Source organism: Tenrec ecaudatus, chromosome 2, assembly GCF_050624435.1.
Source record: "Tenrec ecaudatus isolate mTenEca1 chromosome 2, mTenEca1.hap1, whole genome shotgun sequence".
Lineage (NCBI taxonomy): Eukaryota > Metazoa > Chordata > Mammalia > Afrosoricida > Tenrecidae > Tenrec > Tenrec ecaudatus.
The window spans coordinates 24480421-24505235 of record NC_134531.1 but is presented as its reverse complement, the minus strand read 5'-3'; the positions used below and the strand labels follow the sequence as shown (position 1 = coordinate 24505235).

The 24815-nt window shown below is 36.5% G+C and overlaps 1 pseudogene; it reads right to left on the bottom strand.

Moving 5' to 3' along the window:
• Positions 1 to 13741: 13741 nt before the first annotated feature.
• LOC142439921 (ribosomal protein S6 kinase delta-1 pseudogene) lies at positions 13742 to 18944 on the bottom strand (annotated as a pseudogene).
• Positions 18945 to 24815: the final 5871 nt, after the last annotated feature.

The window sequence follows — 24815 nt, the reverse complement described above, 5'->3', positions numbered from 1 at the left end:
ACAGCCTATGCTTTTTAATAAAACTATCGCTGCAATATATCAAAGATATATAATTTTCTATGTTGAACAAAGTATTATTTTTTTCATTTCACATGTAGATTTCTCATTTATGTGAAATTAAAAAGTCTGAACTACTTATAGAAAGTATTTTTAAGATACAATTTCCCTTTAGTATAATTTGCTTATGTAATTTTAAGGTGCATTCTCAAATGTAATAGATGAATTTTAATATAAATGCAATTTTGGTGTTATTGCATAAGTATTAATTTCTGATATGTTTAACTCTATTTTAAAAATTTATAAATGGGACAGTGAAGACTGAATGGAGTGGGCCACCCATTTTTCTTCCCTGTCATCTCACATATGAATATAGATTTTCGTGGAGATGTAAAGGCTTGGACATTGCAGACCAACTAGGAAAATGAGAAAGCAGAACACAACAAAGACTTGTAAGAGACCATCTACTGAATGTTGCTCATTTATTATTAGGAACTCGTGAATGAAATAAGGTTTACGTTTCATCTACACACAAGAAGTCTGAGAAGAGCAGGTGTGGCATGAGCACGGGTGGCACCTGTAATCTCAGCCGATAACAAACCTGATGACAAATACAGAAATCTGTTGTGACGCTCACTTGCATAACAAAGAGTCTGCCAATCAGCTTCTAGCCAATAAAGGAAGAGGATATAATTTCCTAAATCCAAATCCTGTATCTTTCATGAAGCCAACTAGCATGTAATTAAATTTTTGACATATTTTATTATATATGTTTTCATTTTAATAATCTTCAAATAATCCCAGGGATAATTTCCCAGTGCCATCGAAGTTGTTTTTGGTGCTGTAAAATCATCTCCGGCCCTTAATGGACCTGTGCACAGCAGAAGGAAACACTGATCCTTCTGGAACCGTCCTCCCAATCGCGACTATGGCGGGGTCCATTGATGAAGCCGCTGTGTCAATCCATTTTTTGAGGGTCTTCCTCTTTTTCTCCATCCCTCTACTTTACCAAACCTGAGTACTTCACCAGAGATTGATGCTATCTGACAACATGCCCAAAATATGTAAGACAAAGTCTGGCCATTCTTGCCTCTAAGGAGCACTCTGTCCTTACTTCTTCCAATACAGATTTACTTGTGCTTTTATCAGTCTATGGTGCTTTCAAGTTTCCTCTAGCAACAGAATTAAATGCATGTATTCTTAAACGGTCTTTTTTCAATGTCCAATTTGACATGTATATGTTATCATGGAGAATACTGTGGCTTGGCTCAGGTGCACCTGTCTTCAAAGTAATATCCTGTTCTTCAATACTCCAAAGGGATCTGGTGCAGCAGATTTGCTTATTGGAATATGTCTTTTGGTCTCTTGACTGCTGCTCCATGAGTGTTAATTACGGATCCAAGAGAGACAATATTCTTTTTTTTATTTGGCACTTTTCTCTTTATATATGTTTGCCGAAGTAACAAATACAAGGGGATAAAAATGTAGCATATCATCCAAAGTAGAATGAGCTTTATGAAATTAATAAAGTAACAGTACAAGCATAATTCATCTAATACTTTTACACCTACAGACAGAATGAAAATTACTATTTAGCACATGCTGTTGCGCAGATGAGCATTAAAAATTGTAAGGGATATATGTTTGTGATTTCCATCAGGAACTTGCATAATCTGTGCAACTGGCTCGACTTATCCTTGATCTAATGTCAGCAAGAATCCCCCTTATTTTAGGTCCTCTCTAGGTTCCTCTTGCACTTCCAGGTGCTTCCTATTGTACTGTTTCAGCGGTTTAAAAAATATCTCCAGCAAAATTTATTTGCAAGTGATATTAGTGATATTGTTAGATTACTTCCACATTCCCTAAGATGCTTTCCTTAGGAATGGGTGCAGATAAGGTTCTCTTGCCGGCATTTGACCAGGAGGCTCTTTCCTAAATGTTTTGGCACTAACTACTGAGTCTTCGCGATGCTGCCTCTCTCTCTCTCTTTCTTCTTTTTTTTTTTTTTTACATTTTATTAGGGGCTCATACAACTCTTATCACAATCTATACATATACATACATCAATTGTATAAAGCACATCTGTACATTCTTTGCCCTAATCATTTTCAAAGCATTTGCTCTCCACTTAAGCCCTTTGCATCAGGTCCTCTTTTTTTTCTCCCCTCCCTGCCCCCCCCTCCCTCATGAGCCCTTGATAATTTATAGATTTTTTTTTTGTCATATCTTGCCCTATCCGGAGTCTCCCCCCGCCACATTCTCTGCCGTCCGTCTCCCAGGGAGGAGGTCACATGTGGATCTTTTTAATCAGTTCCCCTTTTCCAACCCACTCACCCTCTACTCACCCAGTATCGCCCCTCAAACACCTGGTCCTGAAGGTATCATCCACCCTGGATTCCCTGTGCCTCCAGCTCCCATATGCACCAGTGTACAACCTCTGCTCTATCCAGTCCTGCAAGGTAGAATTCAGATCATGGTAGTTGGGGGGAGGAAGCATCCAGGATCTGGGGAAAACTGTGTTCTTCATCGGTACTACATCACACCCTGACTGACCCATCTCATCTCCTAAACCCCTCTGTGAGGGGATCTCCAGTGGCCAACAAATGGACTTTGGGTCTCCACTCTGCACTTCCCCCTTCATCCACTATGATATATATATATATATAGTGTATATATATATATATATATATATATATATATATATATATATATATATATATATATATATATTGCATGATGCCTTATACCTGGTCCATTTGGCACCTCGTGGTCACACAGGCTGGTGTGCTTCTTCCATGTGGGCTTTATTGCTTCTGAGCTAGATGGCCGCTTGTTCACCTTCAAGCCTTTAAGAACCCAGTCACTATCTCTTTTGATAGCCGGGCACCATCAGCTTTCTTCACCTCATTTGCTTTCTTAACTTCAACATTTTCACCACTTATCAGGATGTTATCATCGGTCCCATTGTGAGGATTTTGGTCTTCCTTACATTGAGTTTCAATCCATATAAAACCAAACTTTGAGCTTCATCATTTGATGAAAATGCTTCAATTGTTTCTCATTTTCACAAGGAAGGTTGTGTTATCGGCATACCGCAGGTTCTTAATAAGTCTTCCTTCCAGCCTGTTACCACATTCTTTATGTAATATAATTTCTCTGCTGATTTGCCCAGCATATAGATTGAAAACGTGTGATGAGAGGATACAAACTTGACACACCTCTCCTGATTTTAAACGATGCACTCTGTCCTTGTTCTGATTGTAAAACTACATCTTGATCCATGCACAAATTTTAAAGTATTTATACCCATGCTCTTAAAGTTATGCACAGTTTATGATGGTCCACACAGTTGAATGACTGCCTTGGCATAGTCTATGGAACACAAATAAATATCTTTCTATTATTCTCTGCTTTGAGTCAAGATCCATCTGACGTCAGCAATGATATCCCTTATTCCAAGTCCTTTTCTGAATCTGGTCTGAACTTCAGGAAGTTCCCCATCAATGTTCTGTTGAAGTCGTTATTGGATAATCTTAAGCAAAATTTCACTTGAGTGCTATATCAATGATATCATTTTACAGTTTTAGAATTCTGTTAGGTCACTTTTCTATGGAATGAACACAAATATGGTCTATTACAGTCAATTGACGAGGGAGCATTCTTCCAAATTTCCTGACATAGATAAGCTTTCAGTGCTTCTTCAGTTTTCTGAAACTGTTCAATGGGCATTCTGCCAATTCTTTGAGCCTACATTTTGGCTAATACATTCAATGCAGCTTGAACTTCTTTTTTTCAGCACCATTAGTCATAGAAGTAGTGTCTTTAAAAGTGAATAGTCAATGAATACACTTTAAGGATTGAATATCATATTGTGCCTTGAAAATAAAGTTAAAACTTCTCTTCTCTCAGAAAGCGTTGAGGCTTCCAAAGCCTTCATAAGAATGATAGGACCTTTTATCAGTTAGAGGTAGCTATCATTGGGACATCTACATCTTATTTATGCAACTCACTTGATTGTAATATTTAATTTAATGTAATAATTTAAGAATGGATTAGAAATGTCCAATCTATGAAAATAGGAATAATGAAAAATCATTAAAATCATTCAAGGGTAAGTAAAACAGCATTACTAAAAACTCATAGAAATCTTTAATAACCTAATGTCAATATGTTTCTCTGTCTACATACTTCTGATGATGATGCATCCAGTTCCCTAACAAGCCCACATGCTTTGGACATAGTATGAAGAGAGACCAGACCCCGGAGAAGGAAGCCTTGCTTGAAAAATGGAGGGGCAGCGGAAAGATGGGGTGGGCTGACACAGCGGCTGAAACACTGGGCTCAGGCATAAGAACAATTTCAAGGAAGGCCTAAGACCATGCGGTGGTTTCTTCTCTTGTGCACTGGGTCGCTGCGTTTGAACCAATTCAATGGCTCCTGGCAATAGCAATTCCACAAACATCTCTGTGCTCTTAGATTTGCACCTTGACAAAATGACAGTTTGGGAATTCTCAAAGGACTCTATTCTTGCCCGTTGACTACAAGGAACACAAGGAAGTAAAAAGTAAGGTGAGGCCTGCAGAGTGGATGGAATAAGAATTCCCCATCAAATTCTTGTAGGGCAACCCTCGCTACCCTCGGAGAATAAGGACATTCACTGTTTTGATGGGAAACAATCCCTCCGCACAATATTCTTGATCTTGTGTTCACAATCCAGTAATCATTTTTCAAAAAGAAAACCTCTGGTAAGCCCTCATAATTGTCCTCTTTTCTTAAAAAAAAATTAACCGATATTATCTCTTTGGGTTGCAACACACAAGTGCTGTAACCTAAAAGGTTAAAAGAACTTTTCTTTTCTCTCACCAAAAAGATTTTATTAGGACATAATCCAGACATTGTACTATTCAATAGTTTGGTCATTACCTCTGGAGCTGCCATATTTGCTTCAGCTTCGCTGGCCTAGCAGAATGCCTTGAAAGCCACTCTTCTGGTGGCATATGTATTTTCAATCAAGGCACCCCATGAGGCTCGGTCAGCTAAATTACAGAGAAAGCTTACAGAGAGACTTACGTGCAGTCACCCACAAACTTCCCAAACACGTTTAAACCCCTTTTGTTTGAAATAAGCCTGTGCATGTATGAACTGGGACCTAGTAGAACATGTTCTACTTACTCTCCTGTACTGCTATTTATAACTTTTTCTTAATAGAAGTTTATTACATTTTAATATTATAAAGGAAAACTATTTATATGCTAATGATACAATTTATATTCTAAAAACATAGGATTTTTTTCAATATTATACATAATCTTATTCAGGTACCTATTTCCTTGAAATAAGTTCTATTTAGTCAATAGTCAGTGGTTGAGAATCTAGGATAAACATGCATCTCAAACATATATTACAGAGATGGATTTCTAAGTTTACTTTCTATGCATCAATAGATCCCCATATATGTTACATTAGAGTAAATCTATTATTAATTTAGCTATAGATCATTTTGATACAGCATAAATTCCAGTTACTTCACCTACTCTGCTGACACTGCCACAGTTGAGGATTAAAAATTATTTTATCTTTTTTTCATAGATAGGCCAATAAAAATAAGTTAGCTCTAATCACCGATAGAAAACTCATGACCAGCAATACAGCTCTAGTGCTTCTGGGTTTTATTTTCCAACTTTTTTTTCTGTTAAGGTTCATTTGAAGTAGAGTAGGTCTATGGTACAAACGTTATGATGGAAAGAACTTTTGTTGACATGGCAGAGGTTAAACAACTTCCTAAAAATTATAAACCTAGAAAAAAATATCAGGTAATGGACAATGGTAATCTAGATGTTATCTTTATAAAGGCAAGTGGCTACAGTAAACAGGTCAGAAGTTATATCCATATTATAAAAAATATGTTTATAGTAATCAATAATTTTGACTTTCGGTGTTACAAAGCTGAATTCTTTCCTATAAAAGACTATTAAAATAGGAAGCATGTAGATTTGCTTCAATTCATAACAATGTGTTATAGATAGAGTTATGATTATATAAATTGTACATAATATATTCATATTATATTGGTATCAATTAATGGGTAGTTGAAATGAGTAATGGACAAGTTTTCAAAGACTGCAACATTTATATTTGCCCTTATGCACTGATATTGACAAAATAAAACCAAAAATGTTAGCATAAGCTTGATTTTAAAAAATGATTCTATTACATGATTTTCCTCACTTTAGACTCCCTTAGCCCAGTGGGATATTACTGGATCTACAAGTAGGAGAAAGGATATGATTACAATCTTGCCAGGCATACATACTGCCAAAGCACTAATGAAATTAGCCTCCACAGGGAAATAAATAGCGAAAATTCCCCAAAGGTGCTTTTGCCATAAGTTTGGAGAAATAGAGAAACTTCTGCATGATGTAAAATAGTAAGCAAGTTTGAGAGTATTAGAAGGTGATATAAAAGAAGATGGAAGCCATACCATTCAAAGGTGATGAAGGAGAAGATAGAAGTCATACCCTAAAGGACATTGCAGGTTTTGATGAAAATCATGGAATGCATTACAGAGTAGTAATATGTCATTAATGCATTTGAACAAGACAGGAATTTTAGAAATATAAATGTGGATGCTGCGTTGAGAATAGATTGCTCTAGTGAAGGTTTTTTGTGAACAGGATATTGAACTATGATAGAAACATCAAAGGAAGATGGAAAGGAGGCACATTTACTGTATAAAAAATAGTTGATCAAGATTCAACATATTTCAAGATGCATTATCTGACCCTGAACCAATGGTACTGAGAGAAATGTAACTTACCTTTATGAAATTGGAGAATATAATCTCAAGGACATGATGGAATATCAATCCAGATGTTTCAAAACTGGATACAAGGATTGAAGTGCTAACTCAGCTACACTAAGAAATTTTGAAGACAAATACTTTACTAAATGACAAGAAAAGGTCATGTCCCTTCCTGTTTCAAAGAAATATGATCCAGCAGACATTCAAAAATAAATTATTTTCAACACAATATTATTTATATGTGATATTATTGACATTGTTCAATATTTTCCAAATGCTTGCATAGCATTGCCAGGAAAGACAGGACCTTCTAATACCATAAACAGTTAAAATTTTGGAAAGCCACAGGGGCAGTTCTACCCTGTTCTATATGGTCTCTATGAATTGGCATCCACTTGATGGGATTGAGCTTGTAATGTTTTATTTTGAGACCTCATATATAAAAGTCAGATCACACATTCAAATAAAATTCCTTTCGATAATCATGGCTATCACCTGAGTAAGGGGACTGTTTACCATCCTGTTCTTCATATGAATTCTTGACTGCTCCCAAACAAACAGACGTCTATGGGGCCATCCCCAATCCCAGCGGTATCAACCCCTCCCCAGATGATTGCACTACAGAGGACAGCACCAAAGATACAGCCTGGGGTGTGCAGGGAGCAAACTCAGAGGGAAAGCGAGGGAGAGAGAGAGAGAGAGTGAACTGCATCCTGGCCCACCAAATCCCAAGGACAACACTTCAGTTTGGAGCAGCCAAAGCACAGAGAGGACCATAGGTCTGACCCCACCGTGAGGCACATTCCCTCATTGACCCACAGTGCTGCAGAGGACAGCACCAGAAACACAGTGTGAGAGTTGTGCCTGGTCTGACAAACACCTCCCCTCCCCCTGCCACCCACTGGGTTGAAACATGAAGGGAATGCCACAGAGCATCAAAGGGAGCAAAGCAAAGAAATCCCTGAGGAATTCCAAAATGAGACTTCAGATTGGTTAGGTCAGGCTTGGCACCTCATCAGACTCAATTGGAAAACATTCACAGGGGTCAGACATACCTGGAACTGTTTATAGCCCTGTCCCCCCATTTTTTCTTCTTTTGTTCTTGTCTTTATATATATGATAGACAAGCTATACAATCCCAAGGTGAAAGCAATGGTATTGACCATTCCAGGGGAATAGAGGGGAAGAGGAGGGGGAGGCCAACAACTCAGGGACAAGGGAGTAATGAGAGATCTAAAATAATTGGCAAGGTTGGTGTAGAATACCTGGTGACATTTGATTAAGTGCAATGTAGTCAAGAGGAAGTACAGAGTTAAATAAAGGTCAAACATGATAGTAGGACAGGATGAAATTAAAAAGAAATAGAGGAAAGAACTAGGATGAAAAAGATATTTATAGAGGTATAAATATAGGCATGTATATTTGTAAATATATTAATATGTAATATAGTGCTATAGTTCTAGGTTCATATATATATATAGGCTAAGTATCAAGGTAGCAGAGGGACATTGGACCTCACCTGCATTATATGATGTTTACTTTTCTGACATGATAGCTTAAGATAAAATGGGTGCATAAGCTAATGTGGTGATGAAAGCTGGTGGTGCCCAGCTATTGCAAGATATAACATCTGGGATCTTAAAGGCTTGAAGTTAAACAAGAAGCCATATAGCAAGGAAGCAACAAAGCCCACATGGAAGAAACACACCAACCTGAGTCATCACAAGGTGTTGATGGATCAAGTATCAGGCATCAGAACACTCCAAACAAACAGTTATTTTGATGTGAATGAGGAGGGTCAGAATAGAGATTCAAAGCCCATCTGTGGACAATTGGACATCCCCTCACAGAAGAAAGGGATGAGCCAACCAAGATTCAGTATAGCGCCAACAAAACACACAATGTTCCTGTAGTTCTTCAATGCTTCCTTCCCACCACTATCACAACCCCAGTTCAGCTTACAAATCCAGCCTGACAGGAGCGTGTATGTACACTGGCATAGATAAGAGCTCTCAACACATGGAATGGAATCCAGGACAGATAACACCCTCAGGAGCAACAATGGGAGTAGCAATACCATGAGGGTTGGGGGAAGGTGGGAGAATAACAGGGAGAAAGGGGGAACTAATAGCAATGTTCAACATATAACCCCACCCACCCCCAGTCCATACACACACATCAAGGCAGATCAATAACTGAAACGAGCGTGAAGGGAGATAGCAGACAGCGCTAGATATTAAAATAATAATTAATAATTTATCAAGGGGTCACAAGGGTGGGTGAGGGGGGAGGGAGGGGAAAAAAAGAAGACTTGATACTGAGGGCCCAAGTAGAAAGAAAATGTTTTGATAATGATGATGTAACATATGTACACATGTGTTTGATACAATCGATGTGTGGATTATAATAATATCTGTAAGAGTTCCCAATAAAATGATTCTAAAAAATTGTCCCCCAAAATAAATATTGGCTGCTCATAACACATTCCATTGGGTTTGATAGCGTTTACTAGTTAACATCATGGGGTTTTACTAAGCTGTAATACTAAACCACTAAGAATCCTGGTCCAGCCAAGTTGACACGAATATTATCACAATGTATATGTAAGCATGAATGTTTTCTTCTATGTTTGATGTTCAACATTACCATGCTGAAGATATTTTCAAACAATACTCATATTAAACTGATTTCAACTGCCATGACACTTATATCTTAAGACATTTTGTATTTAAAAATGAAATTAGCATTTCAATTATTTCTTGGTGATACACAAAACATGGTATATTATTCTGTAGGTATTTTTCTGTTGCTCATTTTTTACAAAATGTTATCTAAATAATGAAAAATCTCTCAAACTTCATGTAGAATATAAATCCTGGTAAGCAATTTTTTAAGAATTTAAATAACAGAAAATAATTTATATGGCAAAAATGATTAAAATTTCTACAAATTAAGTATGAGGTTATGATAGCATTTACATATCTTGTTGTCATTAGGTATTTCATGTCGGTTCCAAATCTAAGTAACCCTATGGACGGAAAAGTATATTGTCTTGCTTGGTGCCATGATTACCATTGTTCTTATATTTCAGTCTGTAGATGCAGCCACTAAGTCAATCCATCTTGTCGAATAGCTTCCCATTAAAAAAATTTTTTTTTGCTCTCCTACTACATTACCAAGCATGATGTCCTTCTCCAGAGACAGACTGGTCTCTCCTGACAACATGTCCAAAATATGTAAGTTGAAGTCTCACCATCCTTGCCTCTAAGTATTCTGGCTCTCGATCCCAGAAAGATTGGTTTGCTGTTTTGGCCATGCATGGTACTTTCAGTGTTTTCCTACAGCACCAAAATCCAAATGCATCCATTCTTCAGTAATCAATGTCTTCCTTAATCAATGTCCAACTTTCTTATATATATCGAAGATATTGAAAATACCATGATGTAGTAGGTCAGGCATTTTTTAGTCCTCAAGGAAATATGAGTCTTGGTTTTAGCTAGATGTTTTAGTTAGTTTTAATTTAGATGTTTTCAGTGCAACTAGAACTTCTTCAGTAGCATTGGATATATGTTATTTACTAAATGGTTGGATATCAAACAGTTCATTTTGGTTGAGTGATTCTCTATATTCTTTCCATCTTATTGTTTTCTGCACTGACAAGTATTTTGCCCATAGACTCAATATTGCAACTGAAAGCTTTACATTTTTCTTTAATTCTTATAGTTTAAGCTATTCTGATGCCATTCCTTTTAGTTTTCTAACTCTATGTGTTGTATATTTTGTTAATTTACTTTGTCTTCTTGAGCTACCCTATATATTTTTTCTATTTCATTATTTGACCCTATCATTTTTACTCTTTGTTTTAGCTACTCAATGATTATAGCAAGTTTCTGTTTCTTCTGACAACCACATTAGTCTTTTCTTACTTTCTTACCTTTTTAATGAACTTTTGCATTCATTTGGTCTTCTGCCATTCGTATTTTATCTATCAACTTTCTCCTTGAAATGTTCTCAAACTGAGGCCATTTTAGCTCTTTTAAATATTTAAATTTTTCTTCAGCTTCAACCTGATCTTTCAAATTACCAGTTGACAGTCTGCTCCACCGTCAGCCCCCAGAAACCCTTAGCCTCTCCATCATCTCTTTCCTCATATGTAGTCCATTAGATTTCTGTGCATTACATTTGGAGAATTCCAAGTGTATAGTCACCTTTTGTGTTGTTGAAAAAAATGCATTTGTAATGAAGAAGTCAATGATCTTGAAAAAAATTTTCATGATATCTCCAGCTTTGTTTCTATCACCCAGACCATATTTTCCAACTACACTTACTTTCTCTTTGCTTACAACTTTTGCTTCCTAATTGTCAATAATTATCCAGGCAGTTTGATTGAATATTTGATCAATTTCAGAGTAAAGGCTTTTGTAGAATTATTCAGCTTCTTCATTGGTAGCAATGGTGGTTTGTGCCTAAATTTGAATGAGAGTCATATTGAGGTATTAGTTTATTGTGCCAACCTGGCCGATAAACACATGTGGGGTTAATTGGAGGGAAGAAGGATAAATGGCTCCGTGAGCCTCATGTTTTGAGTTCTCAGGTCTCTTGCTTTGTGATAGTCGCACCAGGGGGCAGCTGCCTTGGCAGTTCCCTGCTTCAGCTGGTAAGGCTGACTTCCTGCAAGGCATCCCCAAGGAGAAGTCATATCGACCTACCCTGATGCAGCCTTGGTTGCTAGATCAGCTGTGTGGAGACCCCTGCCAGCGCTGAGATGATTATACATTCACTGATTCAGTTTTCCTCTTGCAGTCGGCATCATAGTGTGTGTTTTGTGAGATGGAGGAGGTCTTTGTGGATTGGTGTTGGACATATGGTTTAATAGGTTTATGTTGGATGTGTGGGCTTGGCCAACACTGGTTTCGGGTGTTTTCTTGATGTGGATTTACTTATATAAAACTTTCTCATACATGCGTTTCTGTGGACTTGGTTCTCTAAAATACCCAGACTTATACACATATTGATTGCATTTCCTTGAATATAAATAAATATTATCACATCACAGAAAACATTGTTCTTCAAGATATCTCTTGAAATATCCTTTTTGACAGTGCATGCATTACTATTCCTCATGACTGTGTTAATCCACGCATAGCATACACGTGACTTTCTGATACAAAGTGGCCAGTATCAATTCATTTTTGTGAATTAAGAAGGACGGCAAAAAACAAGATCTTCAACAAAATGGATTGACACTGTGGCTGCAACAATGGACTCACACATAAGAGTAACTGTGAGGACAGCACAGACTGGGAGGTTTATCAGTCTATCGCCTGTAGGGACTCTATGAGGTTGAGCAGGCTCAGCAACACCTAACAACAACAACAAAGTTGAGATTTGTCTTTATTATGAACTCCATTTGATAACTTTAAACGTCTAATTTTCTAGCTTCAGACCTTGTACCCTCTAGTTTCTGATTATTAACTGATGTTTAAGCTCTGTCTTTTCATTTTGAGTCATGCCTCCCCATCAAATAATCTAGAAGGCTTTATCGCATCCACAGCATTATGATCAAGTCTACTTTGAGAACTCAGTCCTTCTACAGTCATATTTTGAGTGCCTGCTGACCTGAAAGGCTCATCTTCTGGCACAAACTCTATCAGTGTTCTGCTTCTTTCCTTATATTTTATATAATTTATTATTCTTAATATCTTTTATGTGAAATTAATATTTAAAATAATAGATAATTCTGAAATTTGAGCAGGCTAAAATATTAAGCAGATAAATACATCTATCAATTCATCTTACTCTAATGACTTGCATGCTACTGTAAGGCTGGAAGATATAACATGGGTATTTAAAAAGCTAGTAGCGCCACCTCATGATCATATTTCTGCAGAGTTTCCAGATTAAGTACAGAATGGAAATGTGAAGTAGTCGGTTCAGTTCTGAAGGATTAAACATTGAAACCTTACAAATAACAGAAGATAGTGTAACAATATTGTCAGAAGATAAGCTAGGATAGAGTTAATCTTTTTTTAACCTGTTTATTTCGTCTCATTGTTTCTTACTTCTTATTGATATCATTTGAGGGAATAAATGATCCTTTCCCTTTTTACCTCTGCATATGTCTATGTGGGGAGAAGACTCTGAGTAAATAAGCAAGGATGGAAAAATAGAAAGATGGAAAATGAAATTGAAGACAGATATAAAGTCACTGTCTATATGAATGCCTTCTCTAAATAAGTAGTATCGACAAAGTGCAAAAGTGACAGGGTGGAGAGTGTTTTCTCATTGGAAATTCTGAAAATATGAAACAATCTAAGGCCACATTCAAGATGTATTTATTGTATAGCATTGTGGAACAAGTTTCTTCCCAGGTATGTTCACATTCTTTATTATTGCTTCTTAAGTTCCACAAATGGCATTATGTAAAATTACTTTTAGTATATTATACAGAAAATATTAATTTGCTCATCGAAATCAATCTTGGTTAGCAGCTGCCATGTAAAGGTGCTTCTTTCAAGTAGCACTTAATTGGGCACTAAGAACAGTGTGAAGGGCATTTTTTCCTCAGGTTTATAATTCATCTGAAGCACTAAGCGCAGCATAAATAAAGACCACACCTCGGCTAAAAAAGTGTGTGTCACAGTCCCTTGCTCTTATAAATCAGCCACTATCTTTTCCAGACTGCATGTGTGAATGGACTGTGCCCTTTAACCCCTTTATTTTCCCATTTCCTTAGCTGTCTTTATTTAAAATAACTTGGTGTGCTATAAATGACTGTGAAACAGAAGTGCTTCTGTGCTGCAGATGCCAGTAACAAAAGATGTGCAAGCAATCCTGCATTACATTTATCTCATCAGCTCTGCCTAATCCACTGGAATTAAATATTGGATGGGATTTGCTGTCTTCATCAGTCACCCTAGCACCAAGATGCTGCATGGAATCTCAGCAGCTGTGAATGAGTGAGCGAGCATGTTCTGAGACACAGTCTGGCAGAGTTTCAGTAGCATCAGTACTTACTCCTGTTGGGTGACACAGCCAGAATCATGCCAGTGCAAAGTTCAAAGAGGATTGCGCCCAAAGTCCATAAATTGCAGGCTTCAGTTTCTCCTGTGATTGCTCCAACCTTTGGGACACAGAACATTCTCTCTAGCATCACTGTCACAGGAGTCCTTGACCTTGCTTCTCGTGTTAAAATATGTTAGCTGAATGGGTCCTCTATCACTCAACAGGTGTTGGGTTCAAATTGGGGCACAGAATTCTCTCTCTGAAAAGCATCAAGGGATCACCATTTCAGTCACCCATCTTTTCATGCTGTCCTCTGGGATGTCAAGCCTGGTATTCAGAGCAAATTTTTATCAGTTCCTCAAAAATCTGGGGTATTTCCTAGACTCCTTCTAGTGCTAACCTATTCTCTCCCTTGATCTCAGAGTCTCTCTGGAATAAAGAAGTTGGCTCCTGTTTAGTCAAATCATTAGCTCTTTCTGCAAACAACAATACTTATGGTTTTAAAGGGCATGTGTTTGTATTTAATTATTATATTAATGATTACCTGAAAATGGATTAGGAAGATTAGTGCCTCTTTGGGCTTTTCTTTGGGCTTCTTACAGATTACTCTGCAGAATGCCGAGGTTAGCCCGTGTAAGTCTCACTGCTGCAGCTTCCTTTGTTGGCTCTAGTTAACCTGGAAAATTAACAAGAAGATCACGCCTTCCTTCAGCAGTAACACTGACATCAAGAAAAAGCAGTGCTTTAAAATAAATAATTGGGACTGTGTTATGTGCACCCTGGCTGATGATATCCTGAGATTTTCACTTTCCTTTAATGTTCTCACCAGCATTAAAGCCAGTGGAAATGATGTCTCCCTCTGAAAGAGTGGGTTCAAAGGTTGTGATTTTAGGCTATATAATTTTTCTCCAAACTCAAATCCCAGAAGTTCATTAGTGCTGTTCTTACTGTCTATCCTAAAGAATTCAATAGGACTATTTTAAGTTAGGAATAACAAAGAAACTAAACACACACATATTCACAACCATGCACAAATATAAAGGAAAATGGCAGTAGCATATAAATATGAATATGTATTTATATATGTATATCAATAATCCTGCTTCATTTTAATAGGCTAAATTCACCCACAAAGAGAGAGAGAATAGACTGGATAAAAAAGCAAAATCCATCATGATGCTGCCTACAAGAAACACACCTCAGAAACACAGATATGAACAAAATAAAAATCAGGGGATGTACAAATGCATATCAAGCAAACATCAACAAAAAGAAATCAGGAATAGCAATATCAATCTCTGAGAAAATAGACTTCAATGCAAACAATGTAATGAGATAAGAATGCACACTACATAATGATCAGGGAAAATAGCCCAAGAATACTTAACTATAATAAACACATATGCACCCAATGAAAGACTTTTAGAATACATCAATCAAATTCTCACAGAATAGAAAAGGGATATAGACACCTTGCCAATAGCAACAGGGCCTTCAATATGCCACTATCAAGGAAATATATAACATCAAGAAGAACTCAATAAAGACATCAAAAAACTCACCAACACAATCAACAAAATCGACCTCATAGACATAGAACACTCCATTGAACAAAAAAACCTAGTATATGTTATTCTAGAAAATTCAAGGAACATTTTTAAGAACAGAGCACCTACTAGGCCACAAAGTATGTCACATCAAAATAAGAAAAATTGAGATTCTTTAACCTATCTTTTCAAACCAGAAAGCTATGAAATTAGACATCAATAATAAAACAAATAGATACATAAAGACAAACACATGAGGACTGGACAAGACAATACTCAAAAAATGACTGAGTAATAAAGCAAATAAAGGAAGAAACAAAAACTTCCCTTTAGACAGATGAGCACAATACCACAACATATCAAAATCTTTGGAACCTAACAAGAGCAGCAATCAAAAGCCAATTTATTGCAACCAACACATACGTGTAAAAAGAGGAGAACACCAAAGTCAACACCCTAAAACACCCCCTTCAAGTACTGGAAAATGGACAATAGACACCCTCCAGTGGAAGAAGGAGAGAAACTATAAAGATCAAAGGGGGTGGGGTGAATGGCAAAAATCAACATGACAAGAAGTTGTTTTTTTGAGAGGATTAATAAAAGAGACCACTGGTGAATTTAACAAAGGAAACAAAAGAAAAGATGTAACTATCAAGACTAAGACACAGAAAGGGTGACATTATGAAAGACCCAAATGAAATAAAAAAGAGCAATAGTATACTACTATGAATAACAGTCTTTGAACAAATTCGATGATCTAGAAGACGTGGACAGATACTTGAAGTTACATCACCCATTCAAATTAATGTAGACAGATATTGAAAAATTCAAGAGACCTGTAACAAAAAATGAAATTGAACAGGTTGTTAGGAAAATACCGACCAAGGAAAGCCCAGGGCCAGATGGTTTCACAGGGAATTTATGCAAAGTATTCAAAGAAAATCTGACACCAATACTACACAGAGTGTTCTAGAACATAGAAAAAGAAAGCAAATTCCTAAGTTCATTCTAAAAGCCAGCATAACACTGATTCCCAAATCAAGTAAAACCCCTTAAAGCTAGATAATAACCCCTTAAACACTAGAAAATTATAGACCCTCATGAACTTAGATGCTTAAATTCTCAACAAAATTCTGGCCAATAGAATACAACATCATATCAAAAACACAAAACAAATGAACAACAACAACAAAATTCTATATTCCAAGTGGGATTCATTCCAGGGATGCAGAGATGATTCAATATTTGAAAAAACAATTAATGTAATGACAAAGAATAAAAACCTCATAAACATCTCGATAAATACAACCACTTTTAAATCAAACCACTTAGAAAATAGGAATAGAAGGGAAATTCTTAAACATAATGAAAGCCATCTATAATAATCCAACAGCTAACATCACACTCAAAGGGAAAAGGCTAGAAACATTTCCACTGAAAACAAAGATCTGACAAAGATACCCCCCATGATTACTCTTATTCAGCATCATGCTGGAAATCCTACCTAAAGTCACCAGACAACAAAAAGAAATCAAGGGAATACAAAACAGCAAAAAGAGGTGAAATTCTTGCTATTTGCAGATGTTATAATCTTATATGTAGAAAAACCACAAGTCACCACAAAAAGTCTACTGGAAATAATCAAGGTATTTTGCAAGGTAGAAGGATACAAAATTAACATCTACAAATAAATCAAATTCCTGTATATTACTCCTGATTTGACTTTGCTTATGGATGTAGACTCACAAGTTTTCAACTGGAATGAAAATTCTTCACAAAAAAGATTAGTATTGTCTCCTCAGAGCACTCTGTTGATGTTAAGTGGGCAGTATAGAAATTGCATACCCAAAATGGGGGGATAAAAGCATGAAGTGGCTGGCTTACAAACTTTCATGGGTGGGGAATATGTTCATAGAATTATGGTGTAGGTGTTCACATAAGTATAGAATTTTTTGTTTTGTTCACTTATATAATATGTTTAAATGAAGGTGACACATTTCTGAATTGTATGTTTTCTAATTTAATCCTTTAAGGGACAGATATGATTCTATTATTGTTTTGCTAAAATTTGTGTATGGCTAAAGAGGTGCTTAAAAGTTTCAAGTTGACAAAGGTTATTTGTGGTAGTTACATAATCTGGTGTCATCTTGTGAAGGGGTGGACTGTAGCCTGTCAATCAGGTCACAGTTTGATGACTTCATTTGGAGGCACTAAGGAGATATACAGCTCACTGGAGGCAGGACACACATACTCTCTGCTGCTTCTTCTCCCTGGGACAAATTCCTGTTGACAAGGCACATGGAGCTGTGCTGATGGAAGCCAGGGTTTGGGAGTTGGAGGAACCTGGTGGAGACCCAAGCCATCGCTGAGATGCTTCAACCACCACCCACTGGCCTGTGATCTTGCTGACCTTGGTGTCTGTGTTAGTCTGGATAGACTAGAGAAACAAATCCACAGAAACTCATATGTATATAACAGAGAGTTTTATATAAAAGGTAATTATGCATGAAGAAAGCATCCCAACCTAGTGCTGTCCAAGCCCATAAGTCCGACATTAGCCCATATGTCTGACACCGATCTACAAAGTCTTCCTCAAACTTATGAAACACATGCAATGAAGCTGAATGCAGGAGGAAAGCCAAATCAGTGAGCATATACACATCTCAGCACTGGCAGGGGTCTCCATTTAGCTTCTCCAGCACCCAGGGCTGCAACAGGTTAGGTCCATGTGGCTTCTCCTCAAGGATGTCTTGCAGGACGTAAGCCTTGCTAGCTGAGGTAAAGAACCAGCTAAGGCAACTGCACACCATCAGAGAACAAGAGAGCAGAGAACAAGAAAGGCGAGGCTCACTGAGCCATTTATTTCTCTGCCCTTCAATTAATCCTACATGTGTTTATTGGCCAGGATGGCACAATAAATCTGAACTCTCACAGTGTCATTGCATGTGTTGCATGAGTCTGAAGAGGAATTACAGACTGGTTTTGGACATATGGGCTAATAGCTGACTTAAGGATTTGATCTGGACTGGTCTGGGATGTTTTCTCAAAATGCAATTGCTCTTTTATGTAAAGCTCTGTCTTATACACATATGAGTGTCTGTGAATGTATTTCTCTAGTCAACCCTGACTAATATATAAATGTATCAACCTAAAGGCAATTGATATTTGGCAAAGGACCTAGACATATCTAATGGGATAAAAAGAGTCTGTTCAATAAATGGTGTTGGGTAAACTGGATTTCCATGATCAGAAGAATAAAACAAGACCCATATCTCTCCCCATGCAAACAAAAATGAAGTCAAGATGCATTAAAGACCTAACTGTAAACCCCACAGCTATCAAAATCAATGAGAGAAGTGGAACAAACTTAAGGGGTTTATTTCAGGGCATACGTAAACTACCCAGTATAATGAGGGAAACACACAAACTGGAAAGCAAAACACATTGCCCACCTTATGTGCACGTCATAAGAAACACCTACAGACAGGAAGACCTGACAAGGGCAACATAAGATTACCTTGCAAGATGTGGAACTGTCTTGCAAGATGTAGAACTACCTTGCAAGACAAAGAATGATGAACACAGGAGACCATTTTGACAGAAAATGAAAGCCTCACAGAGGCCAACAAAAATGCTGAATCACCACAATGAAGTAAACAAGTAGACTAGAGCCCTTCCCTGAGAGTCTGGGGAACCCCAATAAGACTCTGGCTAACTTCAAATGGCCAGCTACACTGCCTATAGAAACCCAGGTAGAGGGCCTGGAATTTCAGAGAGCTAGGAACCAAGGAGACGTGAATTCCTGCTCTCTCCAACTCTACACGGGGTGAGTACACTGATAAAGGCAATGCTTAACAGGAATATGATGTTGAATTAATTGTGTGTTACTCCCGTAGTTAATAACTTGAGTGAATTTTAGAATTGTTAGATTGTTTGATGTGTTTGAAGAGAATAAACTGAGCATTCGAAAATGTCAAAGAATGTTAAGTAATGATTGACCAAGTCACTCTTGACAAGATCTCACATTGACTGGGGTCACTCCTTCCAGAAGGGATGAAAGACAAATCATTACGTGTTGCTGTACGACACGGAGGCAAGACTGTGACAAATCAACAGGCCCCTCACAGCAATGAGAGGAGGACCTTACTGGAGAATCAAGCTTAGTCTGGGGGAAGGGAGCATTTATATTGCACAGAAACACTGATATTTCTGTTGATGGAAATGGTAGGTAAAGAGAGAGGGGCAGCCTCATATCTATAAGGAATTATAGGTAACCTAAGCAAAGTAAAAGCCCAGTCTATGTTTGGGGCTAGACATTTTGATGGATTTCTACTCACTGCTCAGTGAGCCACACCATGGACTAAGCACTATAATGACCTCAGATGGTGGCCTTATAGAGACCATGGCTTTCCTTAGGGGCTACACCAGAAGGACTAGACCTGGACGCGGGATGAACAAACAAGTCCCTCCCTCAAAACTACAAATCCCATTGGATTTAGTATTGAGATACCCTGATGGGAGAGGAAGTAAAGCATGGTTACTCTAAGACTGCAGAAAGTTGGTCATTGGACTGTGGGTGGAACCCCTGGCGTAGTGGGTCTCCAATGATAGGGGAGCCAGAACAGCCACATATTTAGTACTTCAATGCTCCCATTGCATTAATATCACAGATACTAATCTTCTAGGCAAGAATTCGATCTTGTAAGAATGGGTACAGGGAATTTCCCCCTAGCACCAACCTCCATGCTCAAAGGAAACAGAGATCAAGCAGTTAAGAAATCAATTTGTACAAAGCAGTTACTCATGGATTACAAATCAAAGTTAGATTACACTTGCATAAACTCTGTTTACCTTAAATTCTGTGCAATTGGATAAATTATTGGTGTTTTCAATGCAATTGCCTAATACTCCAGGGGGGGTGCATGACAATATTTTTCCTTTTTGTTTGCTTTCTTTTGTTTTTTTGTCAAAATATGACCACCAAAATAAGCTATAATCTTTCATAACCCACGGAGAAGCAAATGGATTCTGGTGTCCCACATAATTATAGCCAAAATCCAGGAACAGTTAGTTTTTATAAAAGGGCCCTGCTCAATACTTGTCTTCATGAAGAGATCACTAGTTTTTTTTTAATTGTGGCAAAACACACACACACACAAAAAAACATTCCCAAATTTAATAACTTCTACATGTATCATTCACTGCTTTTGATTACTTTTCATGTTGTACAACCATCATTTATATCATTTTCCCTGCTTTTCCACCACTGTTAGCATAAACTCAATGCCCCCTAAGAAAGAATTCTTCCTTCACCCATGGTAACGTAAGGCCAAGTTTGGTTTCTTTCTTTCTCTCTTTTTCTCTTTCTTTCCTTCCTGGCTTTCATGTTTTAAGTTGTTTTCTTGATATTATACTCACATAGCATAAGCTTTCAGAGTTATATCACTTTTTAAGACAACTGTATCTGCATCATCACTATCAGTTTGAGTGCTCTCTCCCCTCTAGCACATTCATTGTTTGGTCTCCATTGTCCCTCACCTTCTCCACCCCACATGGTCTGTATGCATCTGACCCTCCTGTGTTTCTTAAATTAGGAATATTAAGCAAAGTATTAATAAGCAAAATGAAACAGAAAGAAGAAAATAATAATAAGATAAAGATCAAAATTAAAAACAAGAAGGAAAAGACCACCATCAGTATTTTGAAAACCAGAAATAAATTTCTGTTGTGGAACAAGTGAGAAATATTTGAGTTTATTGGTCCACAGGGAGGTCAACTGACCAAGTAGCATATTATACCATGGCTCAATCCACCATCATCAAGTTTACAATAATCTCTGTTTAATAGGAAAGCTGTTCATATTTCTTGCCTGTGACCAGAGGAGATCTGCCAGAGGGTTAATCTGACTACCAGAGAATCTGAAGAGGGATTATGTTCTTCCACAGCCCTCCACAGCCTTCTACAAACTGGATGTTCACATTTTAAGGTCTGATACTTTCCCTTAATCATATTTAGGTTTTGTTATCATCATCTATGGATCACAAAGTCTGGTGTGCTTCATCGATGTGGATTAGCTGATGCCTCACATAAACAGTTGCTTGCTTGAATTCAAATATTTAAGACTCCACTGTTCAAATATTTAAGACTCCATTGATTTCCAGACATCATCTGCTTTCTTCACTATATTTTCTTATGTACTCAAATAACAAGGAGCACAAGGAAGAAGAAAATATGCTAAGGTTGATTGTAATAAAGATTATTTTGGTAATATTAACTTTAATTGTAGAGCTATGTGGATGAAGTGCCACTGAAATTGTTCTAGGAAAACAGAAAGAAATAGGAAAAATAGAAACTGTTGATTGCATGATAGAATGTTATAAGACCAATGACTTTTTAATCACCAATACCTTTTCCAGTAACATAAGTATCAACTGTATGTTCCTCTCCAGATGGCATGCACAGAGGTCAAACTGGCTACATCTGTAGGGGGAGAAGGTGAGAAGATCAATATGATTAGACAAAAAGAGGCCAGAACTCACAGTGAGACAGACAACCCATTGCTCTTCGTCAATTCAGGTTGATTATATAGATTAAATTATAATAAATTCCTTGTTCTGTTCAAATGGCTGTCTCTTGATCTATGTACGGTTCTATGTACATAGATATGTACATAGGAATGAGCACCATGAAGCATTTCAGGAAGCATGACATAACTATGTCTTCCATAATTGGTTATGATCCAGAGAGTGAAATGCATTTGCATAATCAATGCAAGAAATTTCAGAAATATATGCATACAAAGCGACTTTGACAAAAGAGCAAAGGCAATCTCAGAAGAAGAGGGGATTTGTTTTACAACAAATGGTGTATAGAAACTGAATCCTACTCTTGGCATGGAGTCAATTGTCACTTGTAGTGAATCTATTAGGGCAGAGTAGTACCCTAGGGAATTGCTGAAGGTGTAAATATTTACAGAAGTAGTAGTCTCAGATTCCTCCAACATAGCAGTCAATGGATTCAATATGAAGATTTTTACTGTTAGTTGCTATTTATCCCACTATACAACCAAGACTCTTTAAAAACTGAATATCTACGTGCAAACAGAATGAATCTAGATACAGACCTATCTTTCATTAAAATTGACTCCAAATTGAACAGAAAGCTAATGTTGAAACACAAAACTTGAAGACAGTATAAGAGAAAATCAAGATAACCTTGGGTTGGGCATTGTATTTTTTTAGGACAGCACCAAAAGCAGGATCCATAAAAGGAAAAGAATAATAAAGTGTATTCTATTTAAATTCAAATAGCAACAACAAAATATTTTCTTCTGCATTACTAAGAGAACAAAAGGTGAATTCCATTCTAGACTAGAAAGAAGATATATGAAAATTACCTGTCTGATATAGGATTTGTACCTGTTTTTATTTGTTATTTGTTTTTTTAAATAAGGATCTAGCTAATTCTAATTCATGATGACCCATGTATGCAAACTAGGACTCATTTAAAGCTATTTTTACCTGTCAGCAGCAGTTAGCCAGAACTGTCTTTCTTAGCATTTCTTGGTGGTTTTAAATACAAATTTTAGGGGGTAACAGTTGAATGCTTAAGCATTGGTGCTACCCTAAGATAAGACTTTAATCTAGGATATATATATAAAATCTTAAAAATATGAAAATAATACAATGATAAAATAAGCAAAATATGTGAACAGAAAATCCAGCCCAAAAATATAGAGGTGAAATATAAGAACATGGAAAGATATTCAACATCAGGTCATTAAATAATTGAAAATTAGAACAAAAAATATACCTTTAAACACCCATTTGAATGGCTTAAATAAAAGAACATTGGAAAAATCTAATTTTGACAAGATTATGCAGTGATAGAAACTCTTGTTCCTGGATAATTAGAATTTACACTTTGGAAAGCATTCTGGCACTTTCTTGCAAACTAAACATAGGTTTACAGTTGATCCTACATTGTCTCTCTTAGTTATTTATTAAAATAAGAAATGTCCATATAAAATATGCCCGGGGATATTTTAGCAGCATTATGAATAATTACCAGTTGTGAAAACAGCCAATATGTCCTTTTATAGGCACATGATCAAAAACAAACAAAAAACTAAAATATCTTGGTACATTGATACATTGGAATTTTATTCGACAATAAATCAACTATCAAATTACAAGGAAAAAACCCGGAAATCTAAATGACTCTTGTCCTGTGAAAGAGTTACTTACACTATGATTTCAATTGCATAGCATTGTGGACACGGTAACAAAACAGAGACGACATAAATATCAGTGGTTATAAGGGTGTCTGGGACGTGGGGAGAAAGGAATAGATGAAGCACCAGGCATTTTTAAGGCATAAACTAGTCTTTTAGGTGTAATAATTGTGAACATACAACAACAAATACATGCCAACATCTATAGGACTATACGATACAAAATGTGAAATTTAATGCAAAATCTGGACTTCAGTCAATGATTATGTATCAATATTGATCTATTAATGTAAAGAACAGTGCCATAGGAATGCAAGATTGTATTAGAAATAATGTACAGAGAGTGGGCGGTCGCTATACTGAAACTCTATTTTTGCACAATTTACCTGTAACGCTAAAATTGATCTGAATACATTTTTTAAAGTAATGACTTTGAAAAAGGAAAATAAAATTCACTATATGGAAAATTAAAGTTAGAATAAAATGGAAAATATAAGTCAAAATATTGTAAGCTAAATTAAATAATTTTAAGAAACTACAAGCAGGAACGAATTATTTTGTTTAAAGTGCACACACCCAGACACAGATAATAAAACCCTAAGCATAGAAATGAACAAAATTCTTGATGATAATGAATTAAATATTACATGTTTCACAAGAATGAGTAAATTAAAACTAAATAAAAAGTTTAAATTTTTAAGGCCATTAAAATTAGTTTTATATAAACCAGAAAATTGAAAATGAGATAAAAATTTAAAGATTCTGGAGGAATATTTGGAGGTAAAATTGAGAATAAAAACATTACTAGAGCAAAACAAATATTTAATAATTACTATACTAGACAAACTTACCATCATATAGACAAACCTATATATTTCTCTTGCATAATTAGAAATTGAACACACATCAATTTAGGAAATGATGAGACTGTAAATCCTACAGAAAGAAAACAACAGCAAAAAATCTTTATCTCATTCTCCATTCCCCAGGTAAAAGATCAAAAAACAGAAACATTATTTGAAACACAAGACAAAAATATTAGCATCAAGTTTCTTGAGAGCAACATGCTATCACGACAGGGCTAGAGCAATATTAAACTACAAAAATGAACTGCATGCAAAGAGCTCTTCATTCATCACGACTGCACTTTTTAGCGATAGTAAAGATCCATATATCATTAGTGCTTGCTTGCTGTTACAAAGCACCACCTCTTAATGGTTTCTAAAACAAA